Genomic DNA, 18,008 nt, shown 5'->3' on the forward strand with positions numbered 1-18,008 from the left:
CAAATATGGAACAACAACAAAGTTTATATATTAATCATGGAAACAGAGTTACAGTAATCACTCTTTAAAGAGAGTCGATGATCAAATTTTGTTTTACAATAGTAGATTCTATAAAACAACAATAGCCCACCCTTGGGCTAGCAACGTTGTTCCTTTTTATAGAGGCTAGGCGGAAATATCAAAGATAAAAATATTCTTAAGGTAGCAATCCCTTAGGATCAAAGGATCCTGAGGGATTTTCCATATCGGTATCCTTCAATTATCTCTTCATCCTCTTGCACTAATTTGGTATTTCTTCTTCCTTTTCATGGTTTATGCACTCCGATCTGGATTGTCTTGTCTGGATGTGGTTCCCTATTAAAGGGACAACAGTTGGTTTCACTTTGTCTTTTCCTTTGAAATGGCAATCTTGCATTTTCTTCATTTTCTGCATAGAAAAAGGTAATAATTAGTTATTCCATGTTACTCACAAATCTCTTAAACTTTATCATAATCCTTCATCTTATGCCTGTTTCATAATGTAAAGAAGTTATGAATTAAAGGAAAAGATAACGAAATAAGTGGCAATCACATACCTTTTCTAATGCTCAACACATGAAAGCAAAATCACTGCAAGCAAACACTACTCTTACTCCTACACTAACGGTGCATGGGCCTGATCACATGAAGTGATATTTCCAATGCAGCCACTGACGCATTGGTTGACCCATGTTGGTGAAGGCATGGTCTGCGAGAAACCTAGTTGTGTGAACCAACAAATAAGAAATATATAACAATGAAGACAAACCACACTTCATGTTTTAGAGTGCCCACAGGACATAAGTGAGTGCAAGTGCATGAAAATTAGTTCGTGGACTTATCATGGTGTTGTGTGACATTGCATGTAACTTTGAAGCATAAGCACACTCTTGACTATGACATGCAAGCAAACGAAAGAAACAGAGACAATTTTCATTGCGAATGAGTTCTTGCAATGTAGGATTCCTCTAATGCTTGAGCGATAGGATAGTGTAGTTCGAGTGGAGGAAGTGTGGTTTGTGCGTGAGATGGATCTTTAATGCATACAAATGAGTGATGAGGAGCCTTAGGTGATTGAACAATTTCATGATCACAAGCGAGACTAACCCCAAGAGAGCGAGGGCTTGAAATAACCATCAGCTTGGGCTAAAGTGGCTCGATAGCCTTGGTTGTTTCAACTTCTTCATTAGATAGATCATCATAAACTAGTAGCTTGAAAATATAAATTACGATAGAGTCATGATCATGATCAAATATGGAAACAAATGGATCACAATCACCATGATCAGAAAAATCAATGATTTCATCAGCATCCTTATGATCAAATGAATCAAAAAGAGGGGTAGATGAAAAGCGAAAAAACTCATCTTCTGTGTTTCTGGAAAAGACATATGAAAGATCAAGTGGATTTTAAATGAATAACTTATCCTCTTTGTGATCGAATGATGGACCAACATCCAACGAGTCCTGCAAGTGATCAACAATGGGTGCATCAATGGATGAAGACACACATGTGAAATCATGGATGGCGGGTTCACCAAAGATGTTAGGAAAGGATGGAGGGAGCTGAGAAAGAAGAGAGTAATCCTTTGCCGAGTGTTGATGCTCAAGCTCCCACTCATACTCTTCATGAATGATAGTTCATGATATTTGTGCAACACCAACTCCATCAGTGGCTTGTTCCTCATTCACAACAAGTGAAGAATTTGGAATGGATCAACACAAGGCAGTATCATCTGGAGGAACAACCGAGTGCAAAGATAGAGGTTTAGAACATAATACATATGAGAACTCGAAGAACTCAGAACCAAATCTGCACGAAAATTGAGTGAGGTGATGTTGGGAGGATGTGAAAGATGAACCGGTGTTTGAGCATGATCCTCAACATCACTTAGCAGTGGTGGATCTGTTGAATGAGGGGAAGGGGATGGTCAATCAAGACAGTGACCAAATCCTCATGAGATTGTGCATCTCCCTAACTGAAGAATGTTAAGTGAGGCTTTATCTTGAGCTTCTTCTTGGGACGAGCAAAGTTCTTAAAGAAATACTCAAACCGGTCCCAAAGATAGGAAAATTTCATCTGGCTCCTCGAAGCGTGAAACTGCAAGTCATGGAAGCACTGCCAAAAATCTATAACAGATTCATGCGGAGCCTTCTATTGCTGTAACTATTTTTGGTAAAGGTAGTCAGGATCAAAATAATATAAAGTGTCTTCAATGAAATCATAGAAGTGCTCAAGTGAGTGCACACTATTAGCCGATAGGTTGAATAGCCATAGATGTGGAGATTCATGAAGTGCGTGTGTAAGTAGCAAGTTGGTATATTTGTCAGAACACCCATCTTCCTCATGAAGCATGGAAATAAAGTCATGTGAGTACTTAGGCCAGGCCACTTTGCCTCCACCATCATACATGTAAGTGGAAAAGAGATTGAAAAACTCCCCCGTGATGGAGACATCTTCATGATTCGAAAAACATCATGGAGGGAGAAGAGTGAAAGAATCCATGAAAGGTATGCAAAGGTTCAAAAATAGATGAGAGGACATAGATTGTCATTTGGCCCTCCTTCTAGTGGTAGAAATGTTGATGGTATTGGACCCACCAACATGTCGAGGGGATCTCCCTAGTATGATGTCCCAATTAGACCTCAGAATGTTTGGTGTAGGAGTACTGATCTAGGAGGATTCCTTTGATTCAGTTACACAAGTGTTCAAGTGTCGTCATCAGTATTTAGTGTCATCATCAATTCAGTCCAGCTCTGGAAATATTGGTTATGTATCAGGTTGTTCAGGTAATGTTATGGTTTTCATGGCGTTCAGTTGATATGGATTTGTACCTAGCTTTCGACTTGTGTTCGTCAACAGTTCCACCAGGATTGGATGGCGACATGTATTTTGTCATTCTCATCGCAGGATTTAGTGAAGATATGGGTGTCGTCTATTGTGGAGGTTTGATATGGTTCGTCGTTAGGTTGTCATCACAACTGTGGATTGTGTCGACGATAAGCATTGGTATCATCACATTATGAAAATCCGTTGTACATGGGGTTTTAAAATAAATCATAAAACCCTAAGCCTAGGACTCAACCTAACCCTAAATATAAGCATCATGTATTAACAACATTACAAATTCAAACCTATGATCAAACCTAATTCCTACCTATCACATTCAAACTATGTGATTAAAAGTCCTAATGCTAAACCCAAACCAAACCTAGCTCTAAACAATATATATACAACCCTCGAGCATATGTTAATATGTTTTACAAACAAAAAAATTATAAAACCATTACATAGTCACCTAAACTACCAATGCAAATTGCATCGGAGAAGGTCTCATGTGATCAGAGCAAGATAGACCATCGGGGTTAGCATAGACCGCCAGTTGATCGTGGAGTTCTCACCGCATCAGAGGTATGAACATGTGAATGCGGCATTGATTAACCACTGGGGTCTTCAGAATCGCAAAGGTTAGAGTTAACCACCAGAACTTAGAACCGCATCAGGTAATGGCAGAGGTGGACACATGGCAAACCATCGGCGTAACGGTAGCCATTACTATCGGGATAAGCCATTCGTTGTCAGTCCAACAGTCGACCGCCGAGAGATAAGACCTGTTCACATGCAAATAGTTAGCCAACGCACCTTCTGATAACCATCACCAGTTCTGAACCTATTACAAAGTAGTTTTGGGTTTTTTGTTAGAGTTTGGTTAAACAAACTAATGCGATGACCATTAAACCATCCTAGGTGTCAAATTACAACTAGAGCGAAGCAAAAACCTAACTAGATTGCAACCAAATTCATCTTGAATTTAGCCAAGGAGGTTTTTATGTACCTACAAGCCTATAAGAGGCAGATTTTCTCCATTGAACAAGGGGAGAGTGGTTTTGGTTTTTGTTTGCAGATTCTAGAGGTCATGGGTAGTTTTGTTTTCAATGTTACAAGAGCATCCAAAGTCTGAATTGGTAACTGTGATAGGCGTTGGAAAGCTGGTTCAGATGGATATCTAATGAAATTGAACAGAAGTGCTTGCATGCACATTTAAACTAATCAAATCTCCGTGTAATCAACTCCTTCTTTTCATTCCTAATAAAAACGGTTGCCCATATTGAAAGCGAACCCGGAGATGTAGTCCATCAGGGACGAACTTCATCATCAATCTTGATGTCTGGTATCCCTATGTTTTTATTGTTTTTACTTCTGTTATGCATCCTACTTGCATTTAATTGGCTGTTGTAAAGTCTTCTTTTCAAGCAGTTTTCCTAGATTTTTGTGCTTTGAGCTAAAATTTAATTCATTAATGGTTAATTGATTCTACATCAGTTTAAGTCTATAATCATTTCAAATCATATAATTTGGTATCAAGGTAGGTTGCATTTGTATAATTTTCCATTGAATCTTAACTAGGTAAGAGTTGCAACGAGAAGAAGGAATCCTTGAGCAGATCAATCCAGAGAATGGAAAGTGACGTCATTCATAAATCGACAATGTCAGGATCTGATGCGGGTGAAAACATTGAAACTAAGATAAGTGAAGAACGATTTTAGCAAGCATTATTGACTATGCAGTAAATGTTGGGAGAATTTTACAAAGACAAGAAGGTGAGAGATGCAGCCTCTTCTTCAAAAACATTGAAGAAGGACAAAGGTAAAGGGAAGACTGATAAACCACCTTCACCTCGATCATCTCCATCATCATCTTCTTCTTCTTCTTCCACTACAGAATCTGAAACGGAAAATAAACCTAAGAAAACATATCTTTTGAAACTTGATGTGAAATTTGAGTTACCTATTTATGATGGCGAAATGAATCCTAAAAAGTTAGATAACTGGATTAAGCATTTAGAAGTGTATTGTCGCATTCAGAACATTTCTAGCAATAAAATGAAAATTCAGTTAAGTACACTTAGAATGGGGGGAACAACTTCAATATTTTGGGAAAGTAAAACTCAGATAGATGTAAAGCGTAAAGGAAAAGTCATCTCTTCATGGTCTATGTTTTTAAAATCTCTTAGGAAACAATTATATCCTTTAGGATAAAGGAAACAAGCTGTTATTGACTAGCAACATCTGAGGCAAGGTAAAGGGAAAAGTGTTCAAGAGTTTACTCAGGAGTTCAAAAAGAAAGAATTGGTGCTTGGTATTTCATTCGATACACGAGAAACTTTATTAAAATACATCGCATTTTACATTCATATTTGTAGCATACATTATTGATGTTTAATCATAATGGTTTTGATGAAGTGTGTGTTCAAGCCATACATATTGAATCAGGTGGTAGACCCTTCAAGTTTTCATCGCAGTCATCCAAAGATTTGGAGACCAAATATTCCAGTGACAGTAAGGGGAAGAACATTTCAAAGAGAAAGAAATCAGCGATCATTCAGAAGGAAAGACCTACTTGTTCTCATTGCTAGTGAATTGGTCATGATGAATCTAAGTGTTTGAAACTTCATCCAGATCTTAAGCCCAAAAGATTCCTCAAGGAGAAGGATGAAAATAAGGCCATTGCAGCCGTCCAACAAGATCTAGGTTCAAATTTAGGTGATGAAAGGAGAATGACTACCATGGTTACGACCGGTAAAACTTTTGACACTGGTTCAAGTTCGAAAACTATTACATATTCATCAAACATAAATCCTTCAAATGAGGACAAAAGATTTGAATTGTTTAACATAAGGATAACTTATAAGCACACAAAGATAGATACAATGTTTGACAGTGGATCACAGGTGAATTTAATCTCTGAATATTTAGTTAAAAGCTTGGGTTTGGAAACACGGAATCATCTAATACCTTACCCATTAGGATGGCTAAATAAATCAACTCAGATAAAAGTCACCAAATAACGTTGATTAAGATTTTCCATTACAACTAATTACATTGATGAAGTGGAATTAGATGTGGTTCCAGTAGACATATGTGGAGTTATCTTAGGAATTCCTTATCTTTATGATTGTGATGTGGTATTTTACAAGAGAGAACATAAATATCAGCTTAAGAAAGATGTTGTTGAATTTATTGTCAGAGCACATCAAACCAAAAATCAATTGAATTCAGTTAAGGTTAATCAAATGAAGCGATTAATAAGTTCAAACAAGAGATTTGTAATCATGTGTGTAAAGGATCAACATAACAATCAACGTGATTCTTGTTTAAGTTATGCAACTCAACTTAAATATGGTTTGATTAAAGAGATACAAACTTGTTCCAATTCTATGTAAAACCAAACATATTATTCATAAGAAGGGAATAGAACATGAAACACAATTTGTCCCTAAAGCTCATCTTCCTAATGTCATAATGAATCAATTCAGTTAAAGTTTGGAACTTAACAGTTACAGGGATAAAGATCAGTATTGGGGAAGTCGGTGTTCAATTTCTCTTGTATTGTGTCACCATGTCATGTCTCGAACAGTTTGGAAACCTCTTTTCAAGTGGAGAGGAAACCTATTTGTTTTCATATCAAGCCTTTTTTAAAGCAGTGTCAAAGTTTTTAATGGGAACTTATGCATCAGAGGAAAGTACTAATAAATGGAAACATCATTTAATGAATGAAGAAAAATTGATTCAAACAAATCAACAGCTAACTTAATACTTTCAAAGGAAAACTAAGCTGCAGCAAATTTCACCTTACAGTTGGATAGGTTCATTGCAGCAGGTTCACCTAGTAATCAGGAAGCAAGAAAGTATGTGTAATAAAGTAGCTAGTTTGATGTCAAGAGTATCTTTGATTGTCTCTGTTATTCTGCAAAATAGATTGTTTATACATATTGATGGTATTAAACAACATCTAGTAGAGACTGTTTTCAAAGATTATGAATCACTAACACATGGTTCTTCATGGAAAGAAATCAAATGCATGTTCATAACAGGTTGTTTTCCCATCGTCATAAGTTTTTCAGACAGCGGATGGATGAAACAGGTGACAGACTCAAAATTTGCCATGGTCAACATCATCAAGGTCATCACTTGTAGGTGATTGATCAAATGTATTGGTACATCCTTGGGTCAAGGTGGAAAGAAAGGGAGTTCTACCCTCATCGACTATTTGTTTAGTCAAACTTTTGTGGTCCAAAAACTTTCAAGTGGAGAGGAATGATCTAGGAGGATTCAATTGATTCAGTTGCATGGGTGTTCAAGTGTCATCGTCAATATTCAATGTTGTTGTCAATTCAGTCCAGCTTCGATAGTATTAGTTATGAATTAGGTTGTTCAGGTAATGTTATGGTTTTCATGGCATTCAGTTGATATGGGTTTGTACCTAGATGTCAACTTGTGTTCATCGAATGTTCTGCCAAGATTGTTCGACGACATGTGTTTTGTCGTTTGCCTCACAGATTTAGTGAAGACATGGGTGTCATTTGCTGTAGAGGCTCGATATGGTTCGCCGTCAGGTTGTCTTCGCAACTGTGGATTGTGTCGATGATATGCATTGGTATCGTCACATTGTGACAATTCATTGTACATGAGATTTTAAAATAAATCATAAAATGCTAAGCCTAAGACTCAACCTAACCCTAAATCTAAGCATCATGTATTAACAACATTACAATTTCAAATCTATGATCAAACATAAGTCCTACCTATCACATTCAATCTATGTGATTAAAAGTCTCAATATTAAACCTAAACCAAACCTAGCTCTAAACAATACATATACAACCCTCGAGCATATGTTAATATGTTTTACAAACAAAAACATTATAAAACCATTACACAGTCACCTAAATTGCCAGTGTAAACCGCATCAGAGAAGGTCTCATATGATCAGAGCAAGATAGACCATTGGGGTTAGTATAGACTGCCAGTTGACCGCAGAGTTCTCACCACATCGGAGGTCTGAACATGTGAACGCAACATTGATTAATCGTTGGGGTCTTCAAAATGATAAAGGTTAGATTTAACTGCCAGACTTCAAAATTGTAGCAAGTAACGACAGAGGTGGACACATGGAAAACCATCAGCGTAACAGTAGCCATAACCATCAGGATAAGACATTAGTTGTTAGTCCAACAATCAACCACTGGTAGATAAAACCTATTCAGATTAAAACGGTTAGCTAGTGTGCCATCTGATAACCGTCAATGGTTCTAAACTTATTAAAAAATATTTTTGGTTTTTTTTTTAGAGTTTGGTTAAACAAGCTAATGCAATGACCATTAAACCATCCTAGGTGTCAAATTACAACTAGACCAAAGCAAAAGCCTAACCAAATTACAACCAAATTCATTTTGAATTCAGGTGAGGAGGTTTTTATGTACCTACAAGCCTATAAGAGGCGGTTTTCCTTCATTGAACAAGGGGAGAGTTGTTTTTGTTTTTGTTTGCATATTCTAGAGGTCATAGGCAATTTTGTTTTCAGTGTTATAGGAGCATCTAGAGTTGAAATTGGGAACCGTGATAGGTGTTGGAAAGGTAGTTCAGAGGGATATATGATGATAATGATTAGAAGTGCCTGCGTTCACATTTAGGCTAATCAAATCTCTGTGTAATCAACTCATTCTTTTCATTCCTAATAAAAACAGTTTCCCATCTTGAAAGCAGACCCGAAGACATAGTCCATCAGGGACGAACTCTGCCATCAATCTTGCTATCTGGTATCGATGTGTTTTTATTGTTTTCTCTTCTATTATGCATCCTAATTTTGGTTTATCATTTGTCGTAAATTCTTCTTTTCAAGTGGTTTTCCTCGATTTCTGTGCTTTGAGCTAACATTCAATTCATTAATGGTTAATCGATTCTACATTAGTTTAATTCTATCATCATTTCAGATTAGAGTCCCATCAGTGGATCGTATGGTAATGCCTTGACCGTGATTTTTCACAGAGGCAAGAGAGATAACTCTGTTAGTATCAAGGGTGTGACCGCTACAGTGAGTCAAGGAAGGTGCATGAGAGGTTCTAACATCAGTGGGTTGAGATGAGTGCACCCCTTGGAAACCTGTAACAGTACTCTGATGGGAAGGGAATGCATGAGTGAAGATGCATCACAAGCTAGAAAGAAAGTCAGCTAACAATCCAAAGTGATGGTTAAACCAATCAACACATTTCAGAAAGATTCATACATGCTTATACAAAATAGTCCATACATGCATGCATAAGAAATAAAATACATATGCTATTTAGAGTAAACAAGACAGGTGGAATACAATACAACATATGCATGAAACATGTTGGTTCCTATGATAAAAAGAAGTGTAAGTTCCAGTCATAAATTACATCCATGTACACCTACTAGCCCTAATAGTGGAACGTTACAGCCATATCTACCTTCTCCTCCAAAGAGATGTACTAGCTCCATGCAGTGGAGAAGCCAAGGTGCATTACAATATTGTTCAATCTCTCTCCAAGATAGTCTTATTAGAAGCTTGGCTTACCAAAAGCTTATACAATGGGTTATGAGCTACTATTTATAGCAAAGGGTAGGGTGACCCATGACATTCTCCTTTGTGACCATTCAACTACCCTCATGACTCTTCACCTACTCTATGACTGTTACATCCAACTATTTACACTTTACTTACACTTGACATAACTTAACATTGCAACGCACATGTACCCATGTGAACAAAATGGCTTCAACAAGATAAGCTAGACATCACTCTGACTTAGACAACCTTGGAAGTCCAACTCCTCAACATCCTCATGCTGATCAACAGTAACATATTGATGCCAAGATATGTAGTCCTTGATGGTTTCCATGTGTTCCATGGTGACATCTCCCTGAAACCTAATTCTTGCCTCCATAGCATCTAGGTACACTACACGAGCTCCTCTGTCTAACATCTGAAATCATTCTCATCATTGTCTTCAACGTGGCCAGACCAGTTACATACTTGTGCATGATTTTTGCACTCATAGGCAAGTCTGGGCTAGTGGCAATGCACATCAACTCATCGAAGTACAATTCAAACTCTAGTTAGACCTGCTTCTTTGTCTTCGCCTGGATGAGAGTCCTAATTGATGGGATCACATGTGTGCGCACCACAACATCCAAACTCTTGAATACTTGTTCATGGGAAGCCTGTATGCTAGTGATGAGTTGTGGGATCTCATCATAGTTTCGGATCCAACTCCGGATACATGCTTTCAACTCGATTGCATTGGCACTCATCATCTTGGGAAAGTGAAGTGGGGATCCCTTATACTTCATCATCCATGTTTGCATGTCATCAACAATAGCATCAACATTCATCAAGATATGTGATCTTATAGCACACCACTACTACCATTCGTTGAGATGGACGACTTCCTTATGCATGGTACCAAAATTGGAGCAAAATTCTCACATAACTATGTGAAGGGATAATACTTCATCCAGTATTTCCTTTTTCTGTTTAGCTTGGGTGGACATTGTCACCAAGTATCCTCCTTGTTTGGATATTTGTACTTCCATTTCCATTCACTCATTCTCAGCTATTAGGAAGCAAACACTTGAGCTAGTGGCTTTGGCATACACTCTGGTTGCATCATCCAAGGTATTTGGATGTTTGCACACATCAGTCATGATCACTCATTCCTAAGCTTGTACAGGAGACGTATGATCCTTTGGATTTGAAACTTTGCGAGACTACACAACTCCATGTTGGGATTCGTTGAATGAGATGTTGTGCATCTTTTCTTTCGGCTGATCACCAAGGATCTCAGTGCCTCCTTGGTCATTTGAGACTTTCTCATCATCTGGATGCATTGAACCATGTGAGTCAACCTCTTTGTGGTGAGGCAGGAAGTCAGTGGCCTATTCCAATTCCTACTACTCCATGTCTTCATCCAACTATTGGAGTGCTTGTTCTATCACATGAGCAAAGTCTCACACCTATGATGGTTCACCCTGTTCGCCTGATGCTAGCTGTTCAGATGAATCAACTACTTGTATGGGCACTGCATCATTTGTTTGTACATATTGTGCCCCTTTTTGTATCTATTGCTATTGCACTTCCCTCTCCTATTTTCATAGCTCTTGTTCCTTTCAGAGCTACCCCCAACTCATGAAACTCCTTCTCTGCTTCTTCCATTCTCTTCTTATCCCTCTGCCTTCACACGATTCGCTTGTCGCATTGGTGCCTCTTTGACTCTATAGCCATAACTGCTTGCTCTACAAGTCGATCTGCTCGAAACTTGTAGCTTTGCTCCTTCTCCATGCGATTGACAATCTTCCTCTTCCCTTTCTCATGCATTGGTATGCTTGCCTCTACTGCCACAGCTGCTATTGCTGCTATTGGTGCTGCTAGTGCTCTCCGTGATGTTGTTTCTTTATGTTTCTTCTCTAACCACTCCACATTGAAGCCAACCTTTTCATTAGGCCTCGAGAAACTATAGAAATATCTCCATGGGTCCTCCTCAACCCAATGAAATGCCCCGTGGATCCAGTTGAACTAAACTCTCATGCAGTGATCCTTCACAAGGCAATGTGTGTCATATGGGTTGTAGCTTCAGAGGTTGAGTGGTTACTAATTCATCTGTTCTACTTCGACATCAGCTTACTTGATACTCCAGATCTCATATAACCCAATCCGAAATGGAAGAGTGAGAAAAGGTGCCTTCTTCTTCCGATGTAGTCTAGGTGTAAATCCTACTAAGATGTGATATGATACTTCTTGCATGACAAGTACGTCCAAGGAAAAATTTAGAAGAACATGCGGAGGCTTCTCCGCACTGAAAATTCGGATAAAAGTGCTGAACAGTGAGGCATACCAATCTGCAATTGCTATCAATGCCTCCACTACTTCCTTTGACATGTAGGTTGGATCCTATTCGAATATCATCTTGTACACGAGGGTGAAAAAATGATCATATATCCGTGTGATTACTCCTCTAAAGCTACATTCACACAACAACTTGAAATATGTGTTCACTATGGTCTCCACCGACGACCATGCTGACTCGAAGCCTGGGAACTCCTGTCGGGCATAGATTGCATCTAGGATGTAGGTAGACATGTAAATATCTTCATGGATACCTCTGGGTGACTATCAATCCTTCGTTACTTGTTCCTTCAACTAATGAGCCAATATGATGGACCAATTACATGGTTTTCCTTCTCTACCTAGTTGGTCTAGTGCAACCACCCAACTCTGTGGGAAGATTTTTGTGCTTTCTTAGCCATACAGTTGACATGTAAATATGAACAAGTATTGGTACAACTTCCTCAATATATTTTTCTTGTAGATTTGGTTGGGTGTCAACATGAATCAAGCTTGCTCCTTTATGTAGCTCTTCAGAATGTCTTTGGAGTTAGCACTGCTATTGGGTAAGCTCAATGGAGTCTTCATGATAGTCACAAGCTCTGACATCTTATACATTTCATCGTAATCTCATGCCCAAAAGGTCGCAAGCTTCGTCCCACTCATACTACTCAAGGTCATCGTCTAAGGATCAATGTGAGAGACGATTTAGTGTGTCATGTTCGTGCATGGGAATGCAGGATATCTGCATGAAATCTAGTACAATTCAGACTTTTGAATATTCACATACATCTGACGGTCTTCTAGGTCTTCCCCAAAAGTGTTTGCAAATGTTTCATTGACCTTTTGCCACTTCATTTTGATGTCCTTGTCTAGATACAACTTTGTATCTTCATGATTCGACATACTAGAGGGCACTTGCTCAACTGCTTCTCCAACTGCATTTCCATTAGTGTCTTGTGATCATGTTCTCTTGGAATCCATTGAGATGGATGAACACCTAAAAGATCTGGAGGGAAGCATCATGCATGGCAAACAATCTGTTAGTGAAAAACAAATCAAATTCGGGGAATGACACATCACATGCCTGGGAAACTAATGGGAAATATTGTGCAATTTATTCTAGGAGGCTGGGTGACTGGCTGCTAGAACTATGGAAAAGGAATTCTGGGCTATCCAGGAGCCAAGAATGGCTATTGGACTTGCGCAATGTGCAATCCAGATTGGCTGCTGGGTGCTAGGATTGTGCAATGCGTAATTCTAGCTGGGAGTGACTATAGGCTCAGGGACTACATTACACAATTTTTTGGGCCAGCAGTCACTGTCCCTCATAAATGCACAAAACAGACCTGGAGGATAGTTCTGGGTAGAAATGCACATTTCTAGAGAGGAATACAAAGTGTTCCTTCCCCAGATTACGCAATGTTTCCTTAGTGAAAGCAAATTTTAGGCCGAGGTTGGCCCGACTCACCGACGAGCAACTGAAAGAAGATATCACAGTGAATGCATGGCGACACTAAGTGACAACAAAAGTGATTGACAATGCATGCAAACATGAATGAAATATTCAACAAACAAATCAACATGCATGTGGGTGAAGTGATTCACCGAATCAGCGACTGTTCGTACAAACTAGTTTCATACATGTGACAACAGTGAGATAGAAATGAAAAATGAAACAGATATAGGACAAGCTAATATACATGTAAATGACAACAGAAGTTCAAAGAAATCAAGAAAACAACACTCGCACAAGAAAATACACAAAAAGCAACAGAAATGTTGAAAAAGACAAGTTGAGGGCACTTACCCGTGAATAGCTGAGCTAAATGTATCGAAGAGTCCTGGATTTGTTGTGCAATGTTAGAGCTCCAAGATCGATGTGAAAGAATTAGCTCTGATGCATTGAATAAACAAGTTTGGGCTCATGACGCGCATGCCACAAATCTATGAAAAAATGACACCTGGAGGAAAGTTTCCGAAACAACTTTGCATGTAACATCCAACTGCTAAAAATAGCTCCCTGAATCATGGGATGCCTTTTGCATGTTGCCTTTTGCTATTTTGGGAAAAAGTAAGCTATGCATGCAAGTCAAACTTCCTTGGTCCTAGGTGGAACTAGTCAACCTGACTGCTCATGCATGAAGCTATGCAACTGCTTGAGAAAAGTGTGCATTTATGGCTGGGAGCTGTGCTGGCTGCCTAGGATATTTACACAATTTCTTGGTAGAGTAGTTGACTGCTGCCCAGATTTGCGCAATTTCTGGGCTGAGCAACCCTACTAGGGAAAATTGTGCAATTTTCACAGGGAGTGTTGTCTGGAAGAATTCCGCAATTCTGGAGCCTAGTAGGCTACCAAACAAGATTGCGCAACTTCTAGAGGGAAGGCTGGTTGCCCTCTAGAAATGCACAATTTCTTGGAGAAGCTGCTCAGCCTGCAACTGGACCAAGTTCCGGTAAACAACCTGTGAGGGGAATGCATCAAGCTGTGATTGACAGGATTCCTTTGTATAAGAAAACAATAAATCTTGTGTACTAGATGAAGCAAGACAAGGTGTTGTGAAAGGTTGGTAGGGAGGCTCCAAAACGAGGCTAAGGAAAAATTTTGGAGGGTGGTTGTAGCTGCTACAATAGGCTCCAACATCAATATTGTATCACACAATTGTTCCATTCCTTAAGGATTTAAAGCCATATCCTTGTTGCGTCATACAAGTACAAAGTAGGACAAGTCTAGCCCTAGCCTCTAAATTTGTGTGACCATATTAGGGTTGGAATCTTCAAACACTAGGTATTTAAATCTTGCATCATCATAAGTGCCAAAACCTCCATAGAAAATCAAGGATAATTTAACTATGTCTTCTTCCAAGTGAAGCATTGCTCCAAGCTCAAGATATATCAAGCTTATCTCTCCATGATATTGCCCTAACCTTACATCTTAAAAGAACAAGGCTTCATATGACACAAGCCAATAGCTCCACTCTTTGTATCTTTTACAGGGGAAAAATACCCTAGTGCTACATCATGAACCATAATGATCATCATCATCTTCAACATCAAGTTCTTATCGAGGGATTACTTGTATAACACATGTATCCTAGTATCACAATAGCAAACCTTAACATCACACAAGAGTAATCTTTCCATGAACATCCAAGGTCTCTCTCTCTCCCCCTTTTCGAGCTCCTAGGTTTTTGTCATAAACTATATCATCTTATTCCATATAAAATTTCTTCTTCCTAAGGTTTTCTTATGAACAATAATGTCGCTAAGGAAATTACAAAGAAGAGTTTAATTATTACTATGAATACGAGAAATCCCTCCTCCCTTGTACATGCATGTAGGTGAGAAAGGATAGCATAAAATAAGGACTTGTGTCCATAAAAGTAACCATCAAGTTAACCCCACATGGTGTGCCCTATAATAAAATGATGTACATGTCCTGAAGTATGGTTTATCCAACCATAAAAGTAGAGTCCCCTCCAAGCATGATCCTGCTTGGTATTTGTGCCCCTCATCCAAGATGGTGCAATCCCCAACATTTTTTTTATTCCAGCTCTCCTCCTTCCAGAATAGTTACCTATTCAAGTGTCCTTATGCGCGAGATGCCCTCTTATGTGCTTAATGTTGCTTTTATGTATGTTAATGTGGTCACTAGGCTCAAATCCTCCTCCTCAACATAGGTGATTTGGTTCATCATTGGCATTCTTAAGTATTCTCCTCAATCCAAGCATCCTGAATTTGTGTGCCCGACATCTGAGGTACATATCACATGGTCTCACACTCCAAGGGCTAAGTGCCTATTGCTCTATGAAATATGCACCTCAACCTAAACATTATGAATTTAAGAATACAACCTCCATGTTATATATCACATGCTCCCATGAACAACTTCTAATTACTCATTCTTCTACGTAGGTACATCCTTCGATTAAGTAATTGACTCCTCCATTATGGTCACCTCATGGGTTAATCATCATGCAAATTAGGAGAACAACCTCGTACACAAAGGCTAGACAAAGGTCCCATGCTAGCACTCTAAACAACGTCCAAATCCAACAAAACTAAGTTATTGGTATGTTCATGAGGCATTGTAAAGGGACCATGAGGTATGTTCATGAGGTATTGTAAAGGGACCAAGAGAACTAAGACTCTACTTTAGGAAGCTGCTTAGCATGATACTTTATCTACATTGACTAAAGAGAAAATCTTTCTTACTCATATATTGAACCTAGAAATTTCAGAATATCATGTGGAACCAGTACTATGTGAATGGTTGGAGATTCAAATCTATCCAGATTTACATCAATTATACCTTGTAGATGTTGTCTTCATTTTGCAGATTAGATATCGAACACTGAAAGATGAGTTTTACATCGAAAATTTTGAATGTGATAATTTTTTTATAGCACAAGACATGCTTTGGCATTTTAATAAAAGCAGTGAGATGTAGAGAATGGTGGTTGGGGTAAGGCTTAAGCACATTACGACCACCTAAGATATTATTGAATTGATCTAAGTTGCATCACCTTGAGCTCTGATCGTTGTGTATACATTTCAAATTGTGGCATGGTTGTGTTGTGGATTAGGACAAAGACGAAGATCACTTAGGAACATATCAGAGGTTTCGTGGTCATATCCTCTAAGATACTCACAAGTTCCTCTTGGTGGGTTTATCAACCTTACCCTAGGTCCCACCCTTGAAGAATTTGTGGTTTCTTTAAAATCAAGAAAGCCAACCCATGCATGATGATTTGTGAAGAAGGTGAACAATACTCCGACGGTAGCAAATTTTATCATAGAACTAAGAAGGTAGTCTAATCTCTTGGAAAGGGCCCTCGTTGGTAAGTGTTCCATAAGCTTGTGTCATTAAATGCATAATAGATAGAATATCTTTATATCAATTATAGATTTCTTTTACCCAATAGACATATAGTAGTTGCCATAAACTTAAAATATAAATCTGCAAATTTGCAGTTGACATAATCTCAGTTTAAATAATGTAGGTTGGTTTATCATAAGCTTGTGTTAGTAGATAATGTTTGTTGGTGGGTAAGTTTAATGGAGGGTTTCTTAAGTTTCTATCATTAGTTAATCCACAGTAGACAATGTATATTATATTATTGAAATAGTTAAAATTGATTAAATCTTCTTCAAAAAGAACTCGACTAACAAATCATCAGATTGAGTGACCAATTTCCAAAAAAATAAGAGAAATAGCTAGTCCTCAATTAGGAAACTAACCAAAACTTGTATCTATGACTATCAAAAATATTCAAATATTTAAAAATGCAAAAAGGAAAAAGCTAAAAAGTATTACATCTTACAAATATTTTTTTGTTTTAAAATTTAAAAAATTAAAATAATTCAAAATCTTTAAAATCTCTCCGTTATACAAATATTTCTATTTATCTATTTCCAAAATTAAAATTAATCTTGGTTAGAAACCATTCATCTATGATTTCCATATCAAATTTATTGATATTGCAAATTTATAACATTTATGACTAATAATTTAAAAGTGCAACCCAATGTAAAATATGAAATGTTAGATATTAAAAGTAGATTTCCATTATACAAATAGTTTTATTTATTTATTTCCAAAATTAAAATTAATCACCGTCGGAGACCCTTCATCTATGATATCTATATCAAATTTATTGATATTGCAAATTTATAACATTTATGAGTAATAATTTAAAACTCTAACCCAATGTAAAATATGAAATGTTAAATATTAAAAATAGATTTCAACTCATTTCTTAAGCTATTTTTTTTTTCCTATTTTAAAAATATAAAGATTGTTAAAGATTGAAAATGTGGAGTGCAATCTATGTTTCTCATTACTTAGTAACAGTGAAATAAAATTACATGACATCAACAATAAATAACTAGATTAAAGTTCAATTAAATTAAACTGAACTCTAACTGAATTTGACAGCTGGATTAAAATTTATAACAGTCTTATTAAACACAAATGGCTGATTGGAATTATTTTCTTTTAACACACGCTTTCTTCTCACAAGAATGGGCTGCTATGGCTGGACCGTATGTTACATTACTCTATCCGCTTTCTTCGAGCTCACCAAACCTGCCGCAAATCCACAATTTGGATCCGCATCCACGTTTCCACATATACACTATGCTACCATATTTTACTCAATGGGCCTCTAGGCTTTCAATAAAGATAGCAACTCCTCTTTACCTTGGGCATGGCCAATTTTCTGAGGTGTTCTTTGTTGCTTTTTCAAAGAGTTTAATGCTGTTTGCACTATGTTAAAGGTTGAAAGTGCGGCGCTAAGTCTAT

The sequence above is a fragment of the Pinus tabuliformis genome, chromosome 9 (assembly GCF_031772625.1).
Source record: "Pinus tabuliformis cultivar Carrire ecotype Pingquan chromosome 9, CPIR1, whole genome shotgun sequence".
NCBI classification, from domain to species: Eukaryota; Viridiplantae; Streptophyta; class Pinopsida; order Pinales; family Pinaceae; genus Pinus; species Pinus tabuliformis.